Genomic DNA, 24,133 nt, shown 5'->3' with positions numbered 1-24,133 from the left:
CTCAACTCCACCAAGTCCCCTTTACTCTTCTACTGATCTCTGCTACTCTCATCCTAGGCTTGCCCTAGGGAACCTCTGACTCTACCCAAACAGTCATCAGCTGCTGAAGGCCTCCTAGTAATGCCAATTAGTCACCACCTGAATACCATCACATGTGACGAGGCTCAGATAATCCTTCAAGTAAAAGACTCGTCCCTACAACGGTTGGACTCGGACAAGAGCTGCGCAGTAGGGCCAAATCCAGCACTCTGAGATTATTCAACCCTGATCACATGTGATGTGATGTATTCACCTAATGGCTAACTCCCATCACTCAGAGTCCCACAAAGCACAAAGCAAGCAGCATTCGGATAAAGGAAACATACTCAAGCAAATCTATCCTCATAACGAAAAACTGCACTAACGTACAATGCTAAGCTCATGCTATCAGGCATAACCTACACAGGCTATCCTACTACTGTCTACTCAACACTAGCATGCAATTCTTATCATGCTGAAACACATAAAGCAGGCACATAAGGCATCATCCTAGATCCTTAGTCCTATTCTAGCATGCTGTTCTACTGAAGCTGAAACTGAAACTGAAACTAAAACTGAAGCTGATACTGATGATCACAACATAACTCGTATGGGTAAATTGGGAGTACTTACTTGAGCTCGGCTGATTGTATGCACCACACCCTTTTCTCTTTTCAAAGTTCTTTCTTTCTGAATTCTTTTTACTTTTCTAAAAACCGTTTTCTTTCTCAAAACTCTCTTTTTACAAAACTGTCTTTTCATTTTTGAAAACCTTTATACAAATCCCTCAGTTTGAGTCCAGACACGCTCAAGAGCATTTCCAAATCCCTCAAACCAAGGCTCTGATACCAACTTGTAACGACCCAAAAATCACGACTAAAAATTTCTTTTATAACATTACTAAAACTGGATTTATAAAACGTATCATAAATCAAACATAACTTTCGAGTATTAAATTCAAAAGATAATATCATTATCAGAGTCAAACATTCCCAGGCTAACTGACTATGGTGTGTGCTCTGCAATCTTCCCGAGCTCCTCTTTGGAAAACCGAGTACCTGAAACCAAAACTGAAAACCGTAAGCACGAAGCTTAGTGAGCTCCCCCAATCTACCACATACCACAAAAAACATATAAAGCACATATTGGGCCTTGCCCACTGCATCGGACCGAAGTCCGGACTAACTGGGGCCTTGCCCCCTACATCGAACCGAAGTCCGAAGCTGACATCGGACCGAAGTCCGAAGCTAACTGACTGGGGCCTTGCCCCCTCCATCGGACCGAAGTCCGAAGCTGACTGTCTGGGACCTTGTCCCCTAACTGTCTGGGACCTTGTCCCCTCCATCGGACCGAAGTCTGAAGCTGACATCGGACCGAAGTCCGAAGCTAACTGACTGGGGCCTTGCTGTCACACCCCCAAACCTGAACGGCGGAAACGTTCGGGGGCGGATGACTTCATGTGGTAACGTAACAAATGAATACATAGTAAAGAAAGCAATACAACCATCATATATATAATTGAAAGTTTACATTTGTCAAAAGTTACATGTTCAAAACCCAATTACAATATGATGTCAAAATACGAGATTAAACTGGCGCCGCAGCATCCCTTCATCAAAAGCGAAATGAATACCTGAAATTACTGATTTCCTGGGACATACAAGTAATTTTGAAAGAGTAGATCAGCATTTAAGCTGGTGAATTTCATAAGTATTTAAGTGACAATGTTTGAATGAAATGAAATGTTTTATCTTTGATTGTTTGTGTTTAGAAAATCCTATATTTTCTACTAGTATAAAAGTAGCCTTCACTCAAGACCAATGTTTGTTTCCAAAATGTATGTAAATGTAAAATAACCAATGAGTTTGAAAAACTTGTAAATCAATGCATTTTTAATACCCCTTGTGAGTTTTATAACCATACTATTGACTCTGAATGCCTATACACAACGTTCTTCAGGCGTTGGAATGTTATGACGTTTGTCACCCCAAACGGTGGACTGCAGCTAACAGTCAGGGCGCGGGTTGTCAAGCCCGTATAGATCTATACACAAACACCATGCTCCCCCTCCAAGGGATTCTGGTATATAATACAGGACTTGAAATGTGTACTCGAACATACATGAAGTTAGTGTCTCACAAAACCGTGGTATAAAAACAGATCTACTTGTTAAAATGTTACGTTTGTTCTTGTATACGAAAGTAAACTTCTTGAAATATGTGTTTCTAGTACATAAGAGTTAGAAATCTGTTCGTAAAACTATACCTATTATAGTTTCCAAAAAGCATGTCTTGTTTGTTTAGAAATATTGAGAAAAGGAATCACTTGTTTATGAAAGTATAGATTTTTGGTGTAGAGTCTAAGATAGAAAAGAATAATCTAAGAACAGTTTAGTTTTATACAGGCATTACAACAACTTTATATTTTAAAAGCTCGAATGCTATTGTAACATATGTTATATATATATATATATATATATATATATATATATATATATATATATATATATATATATATATATATATATATAAAAGTTCCTTAAAGGTTTATAAATCGCATGTGATTTGAATATATAACAGTATATAAAAGAGTTTCTTCATGTAACACACGATAATACTCGTGTGTTTTACTTGTAATCCCCCCCCCCCTTGAAAGCATATAGAAGTATTTAAATTAATTAAAACGGTTGATTAAGGGGTATGAAACTCACTTGAAAGTTTTGGAGATAGCGAGATGGAAAACCGGGCAGAGTTTCGTCTCGGGAAACGGATTTTCCTCGGGATTCTCGGGAATCTCGGGAGTAAAATCGACCTTCGGGACTTGAGCCAAAAAGACCAGAGCTTCGGGTTTCAACAGACACGGAAAACGAGGCAAAGTTGAGAGAGAGAGAAGAGAAATGAATCCTTTCTTTGGAAACCCTCGCATCCTATTTATAGTAAGGCTGGTCTGCCTCGGTACGCGGGGCGTACGCTCGTACGCAGCGCGTACGCGTACGTCATGCATGACCGAAGCCTCGACTGCCTCGGTTCGGATGGGACGGGTTGCTGGGTACGCGGGTCGGATGGGACGCCGGGTCGGATGAGACGTCGGGTCGGACGGGTCGGGGCTTCGGACGGGTCGGATGGGTCGGTTTCTTCGGATAGCGCGACGTGGACGATCAGAGGCCAATCCTCTCAGTTACGCGGGGCGTACAGGGGTACGCAGCGCGTACCTCGGAGGAGGATGCTGACTCCCCTTCGGATAATATCTGAATTTTGAATTAAATAAATAATTAATTTATTTAATAAACTTCAAAATTTCATATCTTCTTCATACGAACTCCGTTTTCGATGGTCTTTATATCCTCGCGTAGGTGAGACTACGCTCCACAACTTTCGTTTAGACTCCGTCGGCAAATTCCGAAATTTTTTTTTTATTATTTATTAAAAACCCATCGTGTTTAAGGAATTTCTTTGAAAATTCAAAACTTCTTTATCTGATGTCGGTTTTTGCCAGACTCTTTACTGCTGGAATACCATTGTCGAGACCTTCGATTCTCGTTTAGGTCATTCCGGCCAAAAGTCGCTCGATCTCCGATTCGAGTTTTTAGCTGTCTGTTGCTAAGCCGAACTTGGAAAAATCATAACTTCGCTATATGAAGTCGGATTTGGGCGTTCTTTTCACGTACGATCATGGTTCAAAGACATTTAATCATAGAAGGAAATTAAATAGAACTTATTTGTACATTTTATTATGAAAGTAAATTTTTATTATTCAGAAGTGGTTACAATACTTAACCCATTTTGGTCGTTACAAAGAGTTGAAATATCGGGTTGTCACATCATCCCCCCGTTAGAGAGAATTTCGTCCCGAAATTTAAAGTAGTAAAGATACTAGTGAACAAGAAAGAGATGAGGGTACTTTTGTTTCATCTGATCCTCGCGTTCCCATGTGAATTCGGGTCCCCGCTTGGCGTTCCAGCGAACCTTCACGATGGGTATGCGACTTTGTTTTGTTTGTTTGACCTCTCGGTCCATGATTTCTACTGGTTCTTCCACAAAGTTGAGGCTCTCGTTGATCTCGATCTCGTCGAGTGGAATAACAAGAGTCTCGTCAGACAGGCACTTTTTCAAGTTTGAGACGTGGAAGGTTGGATGGATGTTACTAAGTTCGCGCGGTAGGTTAAGCTTGTAAGCCACAGGGCCGATTCTGGCAAGAATCTCCAAAGGCCCTATGTATCTTGGATTTAGTTTCCCACGCTTTCCAAATCGTATTAAACCCTTCCACGGTGAGACCTTTAATAAGACGTGGTCTCCTACCTGGAATTCCAAAGGTTTCCTCCTTTGGTCAGCGTAGCTTTTCTGTCGGTCTCTTGAGGCTTTCAATCGTTCACGAATCTGAACGATCTTCTCTGTTGTTTCACGTATGATCTCCGGACCTGTGAGAGTGCTTTCAGGAACTCTTCCTCTAGCTAACTGGGTATCGCCAACTTCAGTCCAGCACAGAGGGGATCTGCACTTTCGACCATAGAGGGCTTCAAACGGAGCAGCCTTTATGCTTGTATGATAACTATTGTTGTATGAAAATTCGACAAGGGGTAAATGAATATCCCATGCCTTCCCAAAGTCAATCACGCAGGCTCTCAGCATGTCTTCTAAAGTTTGTATTGTTCTCTCACTTTGTCCGTCTGTCTGTGGGTGGTAGGCTGTACTCATGTCTAGCCTAGTTCCCAGGGAACTTTGTAGTGACTGTCAGAATCTTGAAGTGAATCTACTATCTCGATCGGAGATAATGGATATCGGAACACCATGCAGTCGCACTACTTCCTTTAAGTAAGTTCTTGTAAGCTTCTCCATTTTGTCAGTCTCCTTGATGGGTAGGAAATGTGCGGATTTGGTCAATCTGTCGACAATGACCCATATGGTATCGAGTCCACTTGTCGTCTTGGGTAACTTGGTTATGAAGTCCATAGTAATCCGCTCCCATTTCCATTCCGGTATCTCTGGTTGTTGTAGTAGTCCTGACGGTTTCTGATACTCGACCTTAACCTTAGCGCAAGTAAGACATTTACTCACGAAGGTAGCAATTTCTGCTTTCATGTTAGGCCACCAGTACAGTTTCTTAAGATCCAGATACATTTTATCTAAACCCGGGTGAACGGAATATCTTGAATTGTGAGCCTCGGTCATGACTACGTTTCTGAAACCACCATGATTTGGGGTCCAGATTCGGTCCATGAGATAGTAGGCTCCGCCACCCTTGACTTCTAAATTCTTCTCCATTCCTCGCAGGGATTCACCCGCCACATTTTTAGGTTGTAAAGCTTCCATTTGTGCTTCCTTAATTTGTGTGGATAAGTGGGAATGGATAGTCATGGTCAGAGATTTGACCCTCCGACCAGTGTATTCCTTTCGACTGAGGGCGTCGGCTACTACGTTGGCCTTGCCAGGATGATAACGAATTTCGCATTCGTAGTCATTCAGTAACTCAACCCATCGTCGTTGTCGCATGTTGAGTTCCTTCTGATCGAAAATGTGTTGAAGGCTCTTGTGATCGGTGAATATAGTACTCTTTGTTTTGTATAAGTAGTGCCTCCAGATCTTCAGAGCAAATACCACTGCTCCTAACTCGAGGTCGTGTGTCGTATAGTTCAATTCGTGTGTCTTAAGCTGTCGGAAGGCATAAGCGATAACCTTCCCTCTCTGCATAAGAACACATCCAAGTCCTTGGTTTGAAGCATCGCAATACACTACGAAGTCTTCTATCCCTTCGGGGAGGGATAGTATCGGTGCGGTGCACAAGGCCTGCTTTAGTGTCTGGAATGCCTTCTCTTGTTTCGCTTCCCAGTCAAAGGCCACACCTTTCTGGGTTAATGAAGTAAGAGGTTTCGCAATGCTCGAAAAGTTCTTTATGAATCTGCGATAGTAGCCAGCTAGACCTAGAAATTGACGAATTTCTGTAGGTGTCTTTGGTGCCGACCAGTTCTCAATAGCCTTAATTTTGGAGGGGTCCACGTGTATACCTTCCTTGCTAACAACGTGACCTAAAAATTCGACTCTTCGAATCCAAAATTCGCATTTAGAGAACTTCGCATAGAGTTTCTCCGTTCGCAGTGTTTCTAGGACTTTTCGTAGGTGTTGACTATGCTCTTCCTCACTTCGAGAGTAGATAAGTATATCATCGATAAAGACGATGACGAACTGATCCAAGTAAGGGCGGCATACCCTATTCATTAGGTCCATAAATACTGCTGGTGCATTGGTTAATCCGAATGGCATCACCACGAATTCATAGTGTCCATAACGAGTTCGGAAGGCTGTCTTTGGAATGTCCCCCTCTAGAACTTGTAATTGGTGATATCCGGATCGCAGGTCTATTTTGGAGAAGTAGTTCGCCCCTTGAAGTTGATCGAATAGGTCGTCGATACGGGGTAGAGGATAGCGGTTCTTGACAGTAAGTTTGTTCAGTTGTCTGTAGTCGATGCACATACGGAACGATCCGTCTTTCTTCTTTACAAACAAGACCGGTGCTCCCCAAGGTGAGAAACTTGGTCTTATGAATCCTTTGTGAAGGAGTTCATTAAGTTGACTGGAAAGTTCCTGCATCTCTGCTGGTGCAAGACGATAAGGCGACTTCGCTACTGGGGTAGCTCCTGGAATTAAGTCGATTCTAAACTCGACTTGACGTTGCGGTGGTAATCCTGGTAGTTCTTCTGGAAAGATATCGGGAAAGTCGCGTACTACCGAGATGCTCTTGATGTCCTTCAGTTCTTGACTTGCATCGACGATGTGCGCTAGGAATGCTCGACAATCCTTCCGCAAGCACTTTCGAGCTTGGATGCACGAAATGATGCGAAGGTTTGCACTAGATTTGTCGTCGTAGATAACTAATGTTTCGTTGTTTGGGAGGTTAAGACGGACTGCTTTCTCAAAGCACATGATGTCGGCGCGAAGAAGACTCAACCAATCCATGCCGACTATGACGTCGAAACTTTTAATTTGAACCGGCATGAGATTGATTTGGAAAGATTGGCCGTCTAATGTTAACGTACAGCCCATGTATATGCAATTTGTGTTTTCGGTTTTTCCATTGGCCATCTCTACAGTGAATGAATTTTCTAACTTGCTAGGTTTAGGTTTAAGTAAATGAATAAAGTTTTGACTCACGAAGCTTCTCTCCGCTCCACTATCGAATAATATGCATGCGTATGAATTATCGAGAAGGAACGTACCAGCAACTATAGTTGGGTCAGCTACAGCTTCGTCGTGGCCTATTGCCAAAACTCGTCCCACACCTCTGGTGCCTGCTGCCTTAGGACAGTTTCTCTTGTAGTGGCCCACCTCGCCACAACCGTAGCAAGCCTGCCCTACACCCGCACCGGGAACTTGAGTGATCGGCTTTGCGGGTTCCTTGCAGAAACAGGTTGTGTGTCCTTTCCTGCTGCAGTTGGCGCACTGCATATCTCGACAAGGTCCATGGTGGTGGTAATTGCATTTGGTGCATTTTGGAAGGTTGCCTATATAGGGCTTTGTTGGGTAGGTATTTGTAGGGGCTGTAGCAGGTACAATGGCAGCATTTACTGACACCAGTTGTTTCTTTGCGGATTCTTGGGAAGACCCACCCTTCCCTTTAATCCACGCTCTCTTCCTGCCATTGTTGTTGTTGTTGTTGTTGTTGTAGTAGTAGTTGTTGTTGTTGTTGTAGTTGTTGTTGTTGTTTGCTTTCTGTGGTGCTGGTGCAGAAGTGGTTGAGTTCTGATGACCTCCGTAGTCGATTAGAGATTGTGCCAGTTCCTTAGCACTTTCAAAGGTGTCAGGTTTAGAAGCTAACACGCTTGATCGCATTTGGGGCGTCAGTCCCCAGATGTACCTTTCTATCTTCTTGCTCTCGGGAGCAATCATATCTGGACAAAGGATTGCCAGTTCGCAGAATCTGTTGGTATAAGTAGCGATGTCGGTACCCACCATTCCGAGAGTCCATAGCTCGTGTTCAAGCTTTTGAATTTCTCCCCGTGGGCAGTATTCTCTCATCCTCATGGCCTTCAAGCTCTCCCAGCTTATGGAGTTCGCCACGATTAGGGTAAGTACTTTAACGTGGCCATTCCACCAAGTTAAAGCTTTATCGAGAAGGGTGAAAGTTGCAAATTTGACCTTGTTGTGCTCGGGGCAGGAGCAGATTTCAAAGACTGCCTCCGTCCTTTCAATCCACTGCCTCAGGGCCATCACACCACCAGTACCATAAAACATCCGGGGCTTGGCATTAGTGAAGTCCTTATAAGTGCATTCTCGAGGTGGTCCATGACTCTCGCCATGGTTGGATGGGTGTGTGCCAGATCCCGAGCCATTAACACTTGAGTTATTGATCTGTGACATGGCAGCTGCCACCGCTGCGGTGACTGCTGCTTGAAACATTACAGCATCAAATTGGGGTGGTGGAGGTGGTGGTGGTATAGGTGCTTCCTCACCGTTGTTTCGCCTTGGATTCCTACGCGGAGGCATCCTTCAACTATAGATTGAAAAGACAAGGATAAGAATTTCATAGAATGGAAAATGTATGTGTCTCATGAACTAAATCGCTATAGTTCAACAACAGATGATAGTATGAGTCTTAAAATAGAAGAATGAAAGTTATTTGTAAGACTGAAGGTATGAAACAAGTATTTGGGTTCACAAAGACCATTCAAGGTTCGAACGAAATACTCAACATAGTAGTAATAGTGCCACTTATATTAATATAAAAGTTGTTACAACGATCATGAAAATTTGACCCCTATAAGGGTCTCCGATTACAAAGTTCGAGAAATTTAAAGACTTTTAGCCGAGGTCCTAAGCTATAACAAAATTTGAGTCCTTGACAAGCACTACTTGCGTCGAAGGTTGCGCTTGGAGCTTGACTCCGTATCTGATTGCTTTGACTCCATTAGACGTCTATCGAAAGCGGCTTGTTGTTCCCTTAGATCGGCGAGGGCTGCAATCATTTGCGCTTGAAACGCTTCGGTTTGGAATTGAGCGTTGTCTTGCATCTTGTCCAGCCTACGGATGTCAGAAGTGTGAACCTGCACTTCCACATTGATATCCCGGAGTCGACTAGCTTGTACTCCAGACTGATAGGACTGATTGGCTAACTTTCCCACCATTACCGGGAGTGCTCGATCAGCCGAACCTCCGCCGCGGACATCATAGAAGTCCCGGCACATGCCGTAGGGAGGGCGTAGGTTTTGCTGTTGGCTCCAATGGTGGAGGTGACTTCCCCAGACGGGAGTCGGTCCTTGAAAGTTCCTTACGAAGATGGGAGGTTGAATGGGTGGTGGATCGATAACTTCCGGCTCTGAGTCGGTCCCGGAGTCATCACCCACTTCTATGGGTTCCTCGTCCTCTTCGGGATCATCTTCGATCCATCCTCCGTTGCCTTGGTTGGGAAAGTAGGGGTCGCCAGGGTGGTGAAATCCAGCCATTTGACTGTACGAGAAATAGGGTTATAAGAATTGAATAAAGTCGGAACATGTAAAACATGTAAGTTAAACTAGTTTAGATAGCAAATACTCCTATAGTATTTAAATTCTTGTGTTTGATTCTTGTAATGGTTTGGTAAGTTTTGACTTGTTGCTTACTACGATCATTCCTCGACATACGTTGGTCCAATCTTGGGCAAATATAGTTGATCATGCTATATTTGTCCAAAATCTGATTACATATATCGAGTCTCAATCGTAGTGTCAACTTGTCTAAATACTTGTATAGTTGTATAACATGAAAATAGTTTGTGGTATGCATGTAATTGTACTTAAATGAACTATCAATTTAAGTTGAACGAAATGTTGTTTAAGTGTAAAAAGAAAATTTGTTTTGTCAGAGAGTATTAGTCCCTTAAGCATTTATAGTTTGTATATCTTATGTGGTTCGATATACTTAGTTCACTATAAACATTGCTCTGATACCAATCTGTCACACCCCCAAACCTGAACGGCGGAAACGTTCGGGGGCGGATGACTTCATGTGGTAACGTAACAAATGAATACATAGTAAAGAAAGCAATACAACCATCATATATTTAATTGAAAGTTTACATTTGTCAAAAGTTACATGTTCAAAACCCAATTACAATATGATGTCAAAATACGAGATTAAACTGGCGCCGCGACATCCCTTCATCAAAAGCGAAATGAATACCTGAAATTACTGATTTCCTGGGACATACAAGTAATTTTGAAAGAGTAGATCAGCATTTAAGCTGGTGAATTTCATAAGTATTTAAGTGACAATGTTTGAATGAAATGAAATGTTTTATCTTTGTTTGTTTGTGTTTAGAAAATCCTATATTTTCTACTAGTATAAAAGTAGCCTTCACTCAAGACCAATGTTTGTTTCCAAAATGTATGTAAATGTAAAATAACCAATGAGTTTGAAAAACTTGTAAATCAATGCATTTTTAATACCCCTTGTGAGTTTTATAACCATACTATTGACTCTGAATGCCTATACACAACGTTCTTCAGGCGTTGGAATGTTATGACGTTTGTCACCCCAAACGGTGGACTGCAGCTAACAGTCAGGGCGCGGGTTGTCAAGCCCGTATAGATCTATACACAAACACCATGCTCCCCCTCCAAGGGATTCTGGTATATAATACAGGACTTGAAATGTGTACTCGAACGTACATGAAGTTAGTGTCTCACAAAACCGTGGTATAAAAACAGATCTACTTGTTAAAATGTTACGTTTGTTCTTGTATACGAAAGTAAACTTCTTGAAATATGTGTTTCTAGTACATAAGAGTTAGAAATCTGTTCGTAAAACTATACCTATTATAGTTTCCAAAAGGCGTGTCTTGTTTGTTTAGAAATATTGAGAAAAGGAATCACTTGTTTATGAAAGTATAGATTTTTGGTGTAGAGTCTAAGATAGAAAAGAATAATCTAAGAACAGTTTAGTTTTATACAGGCATTACAACAACTTTATATTTTAAAAGCTCGAATGCTATTGTAACATATGTTTTATATATATATATATATATATATATATATATATATATATATATATATATATATATATATATATATATATATATATATATATATATATATATATATATATATATATATATATATATAAAAGTTCCTTAAAGGTTTATAAATCGCATGTGATTTGAATATATAACAGTATATAAAAGAGTTTCTTCATGTAACACACGATAATACTCGTGTGTTTTACTTGTAATCCCCCCCCCCCCCCTTGAAAGCATATAGAAGTATTTAGAATAATTAAAACGGTTGATTAAGGGGTATGAAACTCACTTGAAAGTTTTGGAGATAGCGAGATGGAAAACCGGGCAGAGTTTCGTCTCGGGAAACGGATTTTCCTCGGGATTCTCGGGAATCTCGGGAGTAAAATCGACCTTCGGGACTTGAGCCAAAAAGACCAGAGCTTCGGGTTTGAACAGACACGGAAAACGAGGCAAAGTTGAGAGAGAGAAGAGAAATGAATCCTTTCTTTGGAAACCCTCGCATCCTATTTATAGTAAGGCTGGTCTGCCTCGGTACGCGGGGCGTACGCTGGTACGCAGCGCATACGCGTACGTCATGCATGACCGAAGCCTCGACTGCCTCGGTTCGGATGGGACGGGTTGCTGGGTACGCGGGTCGGATGGGACGCCGGGTCGGATGGGACGTCGGGTCGGACGGGTCGGGGCTTCGGACGGGTCGGATGGGTCGGTTTCTTCGGACAGCGCGACGTGGACGATCAGAGGCCAATCCTCTCAGTTACGCGGGGCGTACAGGGGTACGCAGCGCGTACCTCGGAGGAGGATGCTGACTCCCCTTCGGATAATATCCGAATTTTGAATTAAATAAATAATTAATTTATTTAATAAACTTCAAAATTTCATATCTTCTTCATACGAACTCCGTTTTCGATGGTCTTTATATCCTCGCGTAGGTGAGACTACGCTCTATACCTTTCGTTTAGACTCCGTCGGCAAATTCCGAATTTTTTTTTTTTTATTATTTATTAAAAACCCATCGTGTTTAAGGAATTTCTTTGAAAATTCAAAACTTCTTTATCTGATGTCGGTTTTTGCCAGACTCTTTACCGCTGGAATACCATTGTCGAGACCTTCGATTCTCGTTTAGGTCATTCCGGCCAAAAGTCGCTCGATCTCCGATTCGAGTTTTTAGCTGTCTGTTGCTAAGCCGAACTTGGAAAAATCATAACTTCGCTATATGAAGTCGGATTTGGGCGTTCTTTTCACGTACGATCATGGTTCAAAGACATTTAATCATAGAAGGAAATTAAATAGAACTTATTTGTACATTTTATTATGAAAGTAAATTTTTATTATTCAGAAGTGGTTACAATACTTGACCCATTTTGGTCGTTACAAAGAGTTGAAATATCGGGTTGTCACATCATCCCCCCGTTAGAGAGAATTTCGTCCCGAAATTTAAAGTAGTAAAGATACTAGTGAACAAGAAAGAGATGAGGGTACTTTTGTTTCATCTGATCCTCGCGTTCCCATGTGAATTCGGGTCCCCGCTTGGCGTTCCAGCGAACCTTCACGATGGGTATGCGAATTTGTTTTGTTTGTTTGACCTCTCGGTCCATGATTTCTACTGGTTCTTCCACAAAGTTGAGGCTCTCGTTGATCTCGATCTCGTCGAGTGGAATAACAAGAGTCTCGTCGGACAGGCACTTTTTCAAGTTTGAGACGTGGAAGGTTGGATGGATGTTACTAAGTTCGCGCGGTAGGTTAATCTTGTAAGCCACAGGGCCGATTCTGGCAAGAATCTCCAAAGGCCCTATGTATCTTGGATTTAGTTTCCCACGCTTTCCAAATCGTATTAAACCCTTCCACGGTGAGACCTTTAATAAGACGTGGTCTCCTACCTGGAATTCCAAAGGTTTCCTCCTTTGGTCAGCGTAGCTTTTCTGTCGGTCTCTTGAGGCTTTCAATCGTTCACGAATCTGAACGATCTTCTCTGTTGTTTCACGTATGATCTCCGGACCTGTGAGAGTGCTTTCAGGAACTCTTCCTCTAGCTAACTGGGTATCGCCAACTTCAGTCCAGCACAGAGGGGATCTGCACTTTCGACCATAGAGGGCTTCAAACGGAGCAGCCTTTATGCTTGTATGATAACTATTGTTGTATGAAAATTCGACAAGGGGTAAATGAATATCCCATGCCTTCCCAAAGTCAATCACGCAGGCTCTCAGCATGTCTTCTAAAGTTTGTATTGTTCTCTCACTTTGTCCGTCTGTCTGTGGGTGGTAGGCTGTACTCATGTCTAGCCTAGTTCCCAGGGAACTTTGTAGTGACTGCCAGAATCTTGAAGTGAATCTACTATCTCGATCGGAGATAATGGATATCGGAACACCATGCAGTCGCACTACTTCCTTTAAGTAAGTTCTTGTAAGCTTCTCCATTTTGTCAGTCTCCTTGATGGGTAGGAAATGTGCGGATTTGGTCAATCTGTCGACAATGACCCATATGGTATCGAGTCCACTTGTCGTCTTGGGTAACTTGGTTATGAAGTCCATAGTAATCCGCTCCCATTTCCATTCCGGTATCTCTGGTTGTTGTAGTAGTCCTGACGGTTTCTGATACTCGACCTTAACCTTAGCGCAAGTAAGACATTTACTCACGAAGGTAGCAATTTCTGCTTTCATGTTAGGCCACCAGTACAGTTTCTTAAGATCCAGATACATTTTATCTAAACCCGGGTGAACGGAATATCTTGAGTTGTGAGCCTCGGTCATGACTACGTTTCTGAAACCACCATGATTTGGGGTCCAGATTCGGTCCATGAGATAGTAGGCTCCGCCACCCTTGACTTCTAAATTCTTCTCCATTCCTCGTAGGGATTCACCTGCCACATTTTTAGGTTGTAAAGCTTCCATTTGTGCTTCCTTAATTTGTGTGGATAAGTGGGAATGGATAGTCATGGTCAGAGATTTGACCCTCCGACCAGTGTATTCCTTTCGACTGAGGGCGTCGGCTACTACGTTGGCCTTGCCAGGATGATAACGAATTTCGCATTCGTAGTCATTCAGTAACTCAACCCATCGTCGTTGTTGCATGTTGAGTTCCTTCTGATCGAAAATGTGTTGAAGGCTCTTGTGATCGGTGAATATAGTACTCTTTGTTCTGTATAAGTAGTGCCTCCAGACCTTCAGAGCAAATACCACTGCTCCTAACTCGAGGTCGTGTGTCGTATAGTTCACTTCGTGTGTCTTAAGCTGTCGGAAGGCATAAGCGATAACCTTCCCTCTCTGCATAAGAACACATCCAAGTTCTTGGTTTGAAGCATCGCAATACAATACGAAGTCTTCTATCCCTTCGGGGAGGGATAGTATCGGTGCGGTGCACAAGGCCTGCTTTAGTGTCTGGAATGCCTTCTCTTGTTTCGCTTCCCAGTCAAAGGCCACACCTTTCTGGGTTAATGAAGTAAGAGGTTTCGCAATGCTCGAAAAGTTCTTTATGAATCTGCGATAGTAGCCAGCTAGACCTAGAAATTGACGAATTTCTGTAGGTGTCTTTGGTGCCGACCAGTTCTCAATAGCCTTAATTTTGGAGGGGTCCACGTGTATACCTTCCTTGCTAACAACGTGACCTAAAAATTTGACTCTTCGAATCCAAAATTCGCATTTAGAGAACTTCGCATAGAGTTTCTCCGTTCCCAGTGTTTCTAGGACTTTTCGTAGGTGTTGACTATGCTCTTCCTCACTTCGAGAGTAGATAAGTATATCATCGATAAAGACGATGACGAACTGATCCAAGTAAGGGCGGCATACCCTATTCATTAGGTCCATAAATACTGCTGGTGCATTGGTTAATCCGAACGGCATCACCACGAATTCATAGTGTCCATAACGAGTTTGGAAGGCTGTCTTTGGAATGTCCCCCTCTAGAACTCGTAATTGGTGATATCCGGATCGCAGGTCTATTTTGGAGAAGTAGTTCGCCCCTTGAAGTTGATCGAATAGGTCGTCGATACGGGGTAGAGGATAGCGGTTCTTGACAGTAAGTTTGTTCAGCTGTCTATAGTCGATGCACATACGGAACGATCCGTCTTTCTTCTTTACAAACAAGACCGGTGCTCCCCAAGGTGAGAAACTTGGTCTTATGAATCCTTTGTGAAGGAGTTCATTAAGTTGACTGGAAAGTTCCTGCATCTCTGCTGGTGCAAGACGATAAGGCGACTTCGCTACTGGGGTAGCTCCTGGAATTAAGTCGATTCTAAACTCGACTTGGCGTTGCGGTGGTAATCCTGGTAGTTCTTCTGGAAAGATATCGGGAAAGTCGCGTACTACCGAGATGCTCTTGATGTCCTTCAGTTCTTGACTTGCATCGACGATGTGCGCTAGGAATGCTCGACAATCCTTCCGCAAGCACTTTCGAGCTTGGATGCACGAAATGATGCGAAGGTTTGCACTAGATTTGTCGTCGTAGATAACTAATGTTTCGTTGTTTGGGAGGTTAAGACGGACTGCTTTCTCAAAGCACATGATGTCGGCGCGAAGAAGACTCAACCAATCCATGCCGACTATGACGTCGAAACTTTTAATTTGAACCGGAATGAGATTGATTGGGAAAGATTGGCCGTCTAATGTTAACGTACAGACCATGTATATGCAATTTGTGTTTTCGGTTTTTCCATTGGCCATCTCTACAGTGAATGAATTTTCTAACTTGCTAGGTTTAGGTTTAAGTAAATGAATAAAGTTTTGACTCACGAAGCTTCTCTCCGCTCCACTATCGAATAATATGCATGCGTATGAATTATCGAGAAGGAACGTACCAGCAACTATAGTTGGGTCAGCTACAGCTTCGTCGTGGCCTATTGCCAAAACTCGTCCCACACCTCCGGTGCCTGCTGCCTTAGGACAGTTTCTCTTGTAGTGGCCCACCTCGCCACAACCGTAGCAAGCCTGCCCTACACCCGCACCGGGAACTTGAGTGATCGGCTTTGCGGGTTCCTTGCAGAAACGGGCTGTGTGTCCTTTCCTGCTGTAGTTGGCGCACTGCATATCTCGACAAGGTCCATGGTGGTGGTAATTGCATTTGGTGCATTTTGGAAGGTTGCCTATATAGGGCTTTGTTGGGTAGGTATTTGTAGGGGCTGTAGCAGGTACAATGGCAGCATTTACTGACACCAGTTGTTTCTTTGCGGATTCTTGGGAAGACCCACCCTTCCGTTTAATCCACGCTCTCTTCCTGCCATTGTTGTTGTTGTTGTTGTTGTAGTTGTTGTTGTTGTTTGCTTTCTATGGTGCTGGTGCAGAAGTGGTTGAGTTCTGATGACCTCCGTAGTCGATCAGAGATTGTGCCAGTTCCTTAGCACTTTCAAAGGTGTCAGGTTTAGAAGCTAACACGCTTGATCGCATTTGGGGCGTCAATCCCCAGATGTACCTTTCTATCTTCTTGCTCTCGGGAGCAATCATATCTGGACAAAGGATTGCTAGTTCGCAGAATCTGTTGGTATAAGTAGCGATGTCGGTACCCACCATTCCGAGAGTCCATAGCTCGTGTTCAAGCTTTTGAGAATTTCTCCCCATGGGCAGTATTCTCTCATCCTCATGGCCTTCAAGCTCTCCCAGCTTATGGAGTTCGCCACGATTAGGGTAAGTACTTTAACGTGGCCATTCCACCAAGTTAAAGCTTTATCGAGAAGGGTGAAAGTTGCAAATTTGACCTTGTTGTGCTCGGGGCAGGAGCAGATTTCAAAGACTGCCTCCGTCCTTTCAATCCACTGCCTCAGGGCCATCACACCACCAGTACCATAAAACATCCGGGGCTTGGCATTAGTGAAGTCCTTATAAGTGCATTCTCGAGGTGGTCCATGACTCTCGCCATGGTTGGATGGGTGTGTGCCAGATCCCGAGCCATTAACACTTGAGTTATTGATCTGTGACATGGCAGCTGCCACCGCTGCGGTGACTGCTGCTTGAAACATTACAGCATCAAATTGGGGTGGTGGAGGTGGTGGTGGTATAGGTGCTTCCTCACCGTTGTTTCGCCTTGGATTCCTACGCGGAGGCATCCTTCAACTATAGATTGAAAAGACAAGGATAAGAATTTCATAGAATGGAAAATGTATGTGTCTCATGAACTAAATCGCTATAGTTCAACAACAGATGATAGTATGAGTCTTAAAATAGAAGAATGAAAGTTATTTGTAAGACTGAAGGTATGAAACAAGTATTTGGGTTCACAAAGACCATTCAAGGTTCGAACGAAATACTCAACATAGTAGTAATAGTGCCACTTATATTAATATAAAAGTTGTTACAACGATCATGAAAATTTGACCCCTATAAGGGTCTCCGATTACAAAGTTCGAGAAATTTAAAGACTTTTAGCCGAGGTCCTAAGCTATAACAAAATTTGAGTCCTTGACAAGCACTACTTGCGTCGAAGGTTGCGCTTGGAGCTTGACTCCGTATCTGATTGCTTTGACTCCATTAGACGTCTATCGAAAGCGGCTTGTTGTTCCCTTAGATCGGCGAGGGCTGCAATCATTTGCGCTTGAAACGCTTCGGTTTGGAATTGAGCGTTGTCTTGCATCTTGTCCAGCCTACGGATGTCAGAAGTGTGAACCTGCACTTCCACATTGATATCCCGGAGTCGACTAGCTTGTACTCCAGACTGATAGGACTGATTGGCTAACTTTCCCACCATTACCGGGAGTGCTCGATCAGCCGAACCTCCGCCGCGGACATCATAGAAGTCCCGGCACATGCCGTAGGGAGGGCGTAGGTTTTGCTGTTGGCTCCAATGGTGGAGGTGACTTCCCCAGACGGGAGTCGGTCCTTGAAAGTTCCTTACGAAGATGGGAGGTTGAATGGGTGGTGGATCGATAACTTCCGGCTCTGAGTCGGTCCCGGAGTCATCACCCACTTCTATGGGTTCCTCGTCCTCTTCGGGATCATCTTCGATCCATCCTCCGTTGCCTTGGTTGGGAAAGTAGGGGTCGCCAGGGTGGTGAAATCCAGCCATTTGACTGTACGAGAAATAGGGTTATAAGAATTGAATAAAGTCGGAACATGTAAAACATGTAAGTTAAACTAGTTTAGATAGCAAATACTCCTATAGTATTTAAATTCTTGTGTTTGATTCTTGTAATGGTTTGGTAAGTTTTGACTTGTTGCTTACTACGATCATTCCTCGACATACGTTGGTCCAATCTTGGGCAAATATAGTTGATCATGCTATATTTGTCCAAAATCTGATTACATATATCGAGTCTCAATCGTAGTGTCAACTTGTCTAAATACTTGTATAGTTGTATAACATGAAAATAGTTTGTGGTATGCATGTAATTGTACTTAAATGAACTATCAATTTAAGTTGAACGAAATGTTGTTTAAGTGTAAAAAGAAAATTTGTTTTGTCAGAGAGTATTAGTCCCTTAAGCATTTATAGTTTGTATATCTTATGTGGTTCGATATACTTAGTTCACTATAAACATTACTCTGATACCAATCTGTCACACCCCTAAACCTGAACGGCGGAAACTTTCGGGGGCGGATGACTTCATGTGGTAACGTAACAAATGAATACATAGTAAAGAAAGCAATACAACCATCATATATATAATTGAAAGTTTACATTTGTCAAAAGTTACATGTTCAAAACCCAATTACAATATGATGTCAAAATACGAGATTAAACTGGCGCCGCAGCATCCCTTCATCAAAAGCGAAATGAATACCTGAAATTACTGATTTCCTGGGACATACAAGTAATTTTGAAAGAGTAGATCAGCATTTAAGCTGGTGAATTTCATAAGTATTTAAGTGACAATGTTTGAATGAAATGAAATGTTTTATCTTTGATTGTTTGTGTTTAGAAAATCCTATATTTTCTACTAGTATAAAAGTAGCCTTCACTCAAGACCAATGTTTGTTTCCAAAATGTATGTAAATGTAAAATAACCAATGAGTTTGAAAAACTTGTAAATCAATGCATTTTTAATACCCCTTGTGAGTTTTATAACCATACTATTGACTCTGAATGCCTATACACAACGTTCTTCAGGCGTTGGAATGTTATGACGTTTGTCACCCCAAACGGTGGACTGCAGCTAACAGTCAGGGCGCGGGTTGTCAAGCCCGTATAGATCTATACACAAACACCATGCTCCCCCTCCAAGGGATTCTAGTATATAATACAGGACTTGAAATGTGTACTCGAACGTACATGAAGTTAGTGTCTCACAAAACCGTGGTATAAAAACAGATCTACTTGTTAAAATGTTACGTTTGTTCTTGTATACGAAAGTAAACTTCTTGAAATATGTGTTTCTAGTACATAAGAGTTAGAAATCTGTTCGTAAAACTATACCTATTATAGTTTCCAAAAAGCGTGTCTTGTTTGTTTAGAAATATTGAGAAAAGGAATCACTTGTTTATGAAAGTATAGATTTTTGGTGTAGAGTCTAAGATAGAAAAGAATAATCTAAGAACAGTTTAGTTTTATACAGGCATTACAACAACTTTATATTTTAAAAGCTCGAATGCTATTGTAACATATGTTATATATATATATATATATATATATATATATATATATATATATATATATATATATATATATATATATATATATATATATAAAAGTTCCTTAAAGGTTTATAAATCGCATGTGATTTGAATATATAACAGTATATAAAAGAGTTTCTTCATGTAACACACGATAATACTCGTGTGTTTTACTTGTAATCCCCCCCCCCCCTTGAAAGCATATAGAAGTATTTAGAATAATTAAAACGGTTGATTAAGGGGTATGAAACTCACTTGAAAGTTTTGGAGATAGCGAGATGGAAAACCGGGCAGAGTTTCGTCTCGGGAAACGGATTTTCCTCGGGATTCTCGGGAATCTCGGGAGTAAAATCGACCTTCGGGACTTGAGCCAAAAAGACCAGAGCTTCGGGTTTGAACAGACACGGAAAACGAGGCAAAGTTGAGAGAGAGAGAAGAGAAATGAATCCTTTCTTTGGAAACCCTCGCATCCTATTTATAGTAAGGCTGGTCTGCCTCGGTACGCGGGGCGTACGCTCGTACGCAGCGCGTACGCGTACGTCATGCATGACCGAAGCCTCGACTGCCTCGGTTCGGATGGGACGGGTTGCTGGGTACGCGGGTCGGATGGGACGCCGGGTCGGATGGGACGTCGGGTCGGACGGGTCGGGGCTTCGGACGGGTCGGATGGGTCGGTTTCTTCGGATAGCGCGACGTGGACGATCAGAGGCCAATCCTCTCAGTTACGCGGGGCGTACAGGGGTACGCAGCGCGTACCTCGGAGGAGGATGCTGACTCCCCTTCGGATAATATCCGAATTTTGAATTAAATAAATAATTAATTTATTTAATAAACTTCAAAATTTCATATCTTCTTCATACGAACTCCGTTTTCGATGGTCTTTATATCCTCGCGTAGGTGAGACTACGCTCTACAACTTTCGTTTAGACTCCGTCGGCAAATTCCGAAATTTTTTTTTTTTATTATTTATTAAAAACCCATCGTGTTTAAGGAATTTCTTTGAAAATTCAAAACTTCTTTATCTGATGTCGGTTTTTGCCAGACTCTTTACCGCTGGAATACCATTTTCGAGACCTTTGATTCTCGTTTAGGTCATTCCGGCCAAAAGTCGCTCGATCTTCGATTCGAGTTTTTAGCTGTCTGTTGCTAAGCCGAACTTGGAAAAATCATAACTTCGCTATATGAAGTCGGATTTGGGCGTTCTTTTCACGTAAGATCATGGTTCAAAGACATTTAATCATAGAAGGAAATTAAATAGAACTTATTTGTACATTTTATTATGAAAGTAAATTTTTATTATTCAGAAGTGGTTACAATACTTGACCCATTTTGGTCGTTACAAAGAGTTGAAATATCGGGTTGTCACACTTGCCCCCTCCATCGAACCGAAGTCCGAAGCTGACTGTCTGGGACCTTGTCCCCTCCATCGGACCGATGTCCGAAGCTAACTGAACACAGCATATCATAACATATCAACTGGCATAAACTCACATATACTGCATACTACATCGGGCCGTAGCCCGGAACTCATAACACATAAATCCTTTCTGAGCCACGAAGGCATCAAACATACTAACTACTGTATCAGATTAACATCCGAAAACTACTGCTAGCTAAACGGGCCGGCATTGTGGCCTTAGACCCGTTCCTACTGGAAGGAAACTCACCTGAGACTGCTGAACTGATACTGTCTGTGGCCTTAGACAATCTTCAACCAACTCATCGAGTTGTTCATCCAACTCGCCGACTCCATGCCTAACTTCATCCGACTCGACGAGCTGTTCATCCTACTCGTCGGGTTCCTCCTCATCTTCAAGCTACTCGCCGAGTCCACTCGAAGGACTCACCGAGTCTATCCAGTCCTCAATCCATGCAGTGGCTTTTCGAGCCAAACAGAGCTTCCAACTCATAGATCTATACTTCTAGGGCCTATCCCCCACGTAAAGTGGCAAACTTTACGTGTAGATTAAGAGATCTATGCTCAAAACGCATTAAACTAGGGTTTATGGCAAACATACTTCTTCAACATACCAAGGGCTGATACTTTAGGGGATTCAAGACCAAAACCAACATGGATCTGAGGTAGCAACCTCAGATCTGAACCTCCAACTCGAATTGGTTACATATCATACCAATAATGACCAAAACTCACACATAAGAATAGATCTAGATGCAAAGGGAGTCAAAGCAACAGCTTATTACCTCCAATTGGTCTGAAATGACTCCTCAATCCCAGATCTACAGTCCCTTCTTGCACCTCCAAGGTCTTTCTTCCTCCTCCAAGCTTTAGTGCACTCTTCAAGGCAAGATCTAGCTCATAAACGGATATGGCGGCTAGGGTTTGGTGTTCTGAGGTAGAGAGGCAGTAAAGGAACCCTAGGAAAGAGAATGAGACACTTAAATAGGCTCCAAGTCCCGGATTTAGGGTTTTCCTCGATCAGACCCAACTCGTCGAGTCTCCTTGGTCGACTCGCCGAGTCGGTCGCTCACACCTCAACCCGGATCCCGCTTGGACTCGCCGAGTCCCTCCATGGACTCGCCGAGTCTCTCCTTAAAATTGAGGTCTTCTTTCTTTTCTTGACTTTCCAAACTTTGGGGTGTTACAACAAGTGTAACATCCCAAAAAGCATAACAAAAAATTTCATTTTTAATTATTAAATAAACCATAGTTATAAAAATCATTTCATCCAAAACATAAGTCATCATATCAAATCAGAGTATCATATCAAAACTCATGTTAATATATCAGAGTAAAACATCCGAGGTTAGCATAATGGTGTGTGCAATGCAGTCATCCCGAGCTCTTCCCTTTGCTATCGGAAGTACCTGAAACCAAAACTGAAAACTATAATCACAAAGCTTAGTGGGTCTCCCCAAACGACCACATACCATAAACATAAACACATAATGACATAATAACATATCATGGGCCTTGACCTATTCATCGGGCCCCGCCCGGAATCAAGCAAAGCTTGGTATACAAATAGACATAACAACAAATGCATATAAAATCACATAACATAAACATATAAACATACCTTGGGCCCCGCCCGGCATCGAACCGAAATTCGGAAGCATACAAGCATTCCTCAGGCATTGTCTGGCATCAGACCGTAATTCGGAACATACAAAACAAAAACACGCAAGAATCACGAAGACATCAAGCATACAAACATTCCTCGGGCACCGACCGACATCGGATCGAAACCCAGAAACATATAAACCTACATCGGGCATTGCCTGGCATGGACCTTAGTCTGGAACATACTAACATACATATATGGGCCGGCATTGGTGCCTTCGACCCATTCATATAGGAGGAAACTCACCTCACAATCGGATGATAGCTGAAATGTCTCTGCCCAGAATCAGTTATACTCGCTCCCTGAACCAAAATAACCCTTTAGATACTATTCCATACTCATAACCCTTAAGGGTCAACTCTGGTCAAGTCAAAGTCAACGCTCCGAGTTGACTCAACTCGTCGAGTTTACCCTTCAACTCGTCGAGTTCTCATGAATCACAGAAATCGTAAAGTCGCGATCTAACTCATCGAGTTTTCCTCGAACTCACTGAGTTCCTATTTCTCAATAAAAATGGGACTTTCCTAGTACAACTCGTTGAGTTCCCTTGTGGACTCGCCAAGTTCCATTAACAGAATCGGGTACCTTGCAGACCAACTCACCGAGGTCCCTTATGGACTCATCGAGTTTATCAGTCTATAAACTCTTCTTAATGCATTAAGCCCTCAGTCTATAAACTCTTCTTAATGCATTAAGCCCTTATTCTGTAGATCTACCCCCTAAACTTTGGATCCAAACTAGAAATACGCTTAAAAGGGTAAAGTTTCCACCTTTACCAATTAAGGTCTTATCCAAACGCATAAGACTCAAACCCTAACTCAAAATAGATTAGATCCAACTCCAAAAGCCATCAAAACTTCAAGATAGACCATGAGGTCATAGATCTGGAATCTAGGGACGATTTGGTCACATAGAGTTCCTAACTTTACTTGCATGCATGACCTACTTGGCTCAAAAGGCCAAAAAGATAGTCTAAAGGTTGCATAGGGATTCCATGGCCATAAAGTTGGCACATTTATGTCATGGAAACCCTTCAAGGTCCTAGATCTGAAGTATTCCCCAACTGGGACGTCCAAATCCTAAGGGTCATGTCACTTGGACCAAAACTAGCAAAATAACCCAATAAAGGAGATCTAAGGAACTACGAGGAAAGATTTAAGCTTTATACCAGCTAAATGTTGTGGATGAGGCAAGGATTATGGATCTATATGCTCTTCCTGTGTCTCTAAGCTCTTTTTCTTCCAATAGCTTCAAATACACACCAAAATTCTCAAAAATAGCTCACAAACACGCAAATGGCTTTAGGGTTTTCGAGATTTAGGGTTTGGGACTTGAACGCTGAAAATGACGCTAACATGAAGGCTTTAAGACGTTTAAATAGGGTGCAAACCCCAGAAATTAGGGTTTCCTCCCAGCCAGTCTACTCGTCGAGTTGAGGCCTCTCAACTCGCTGAGTAGGTTACTTAAATCATGCGATCCTGATAATCTCTACTCGACGAGTTTGGGGCTTCCAACTCG

Source organism: Lactuca sativa, chromosome 6 (assembly GCF_002870075.4).
Source record: "Lactuca sativa cultivar Salinas chromosome 6, Lsat_Salinas_v11, whole genome shotgun sequence".
Taxonomy (NCBI): Eukaryota; Viridiplantae; Streptophyta; class Magnoliopsida; order Asterales; family Asteraceae; genus Lactuca; species Lactuca sativa.
The sequence above is the reverse complement of the archived record's forward strand: the minus strand, read 5'-3'. Positions refer to the sequence as shown.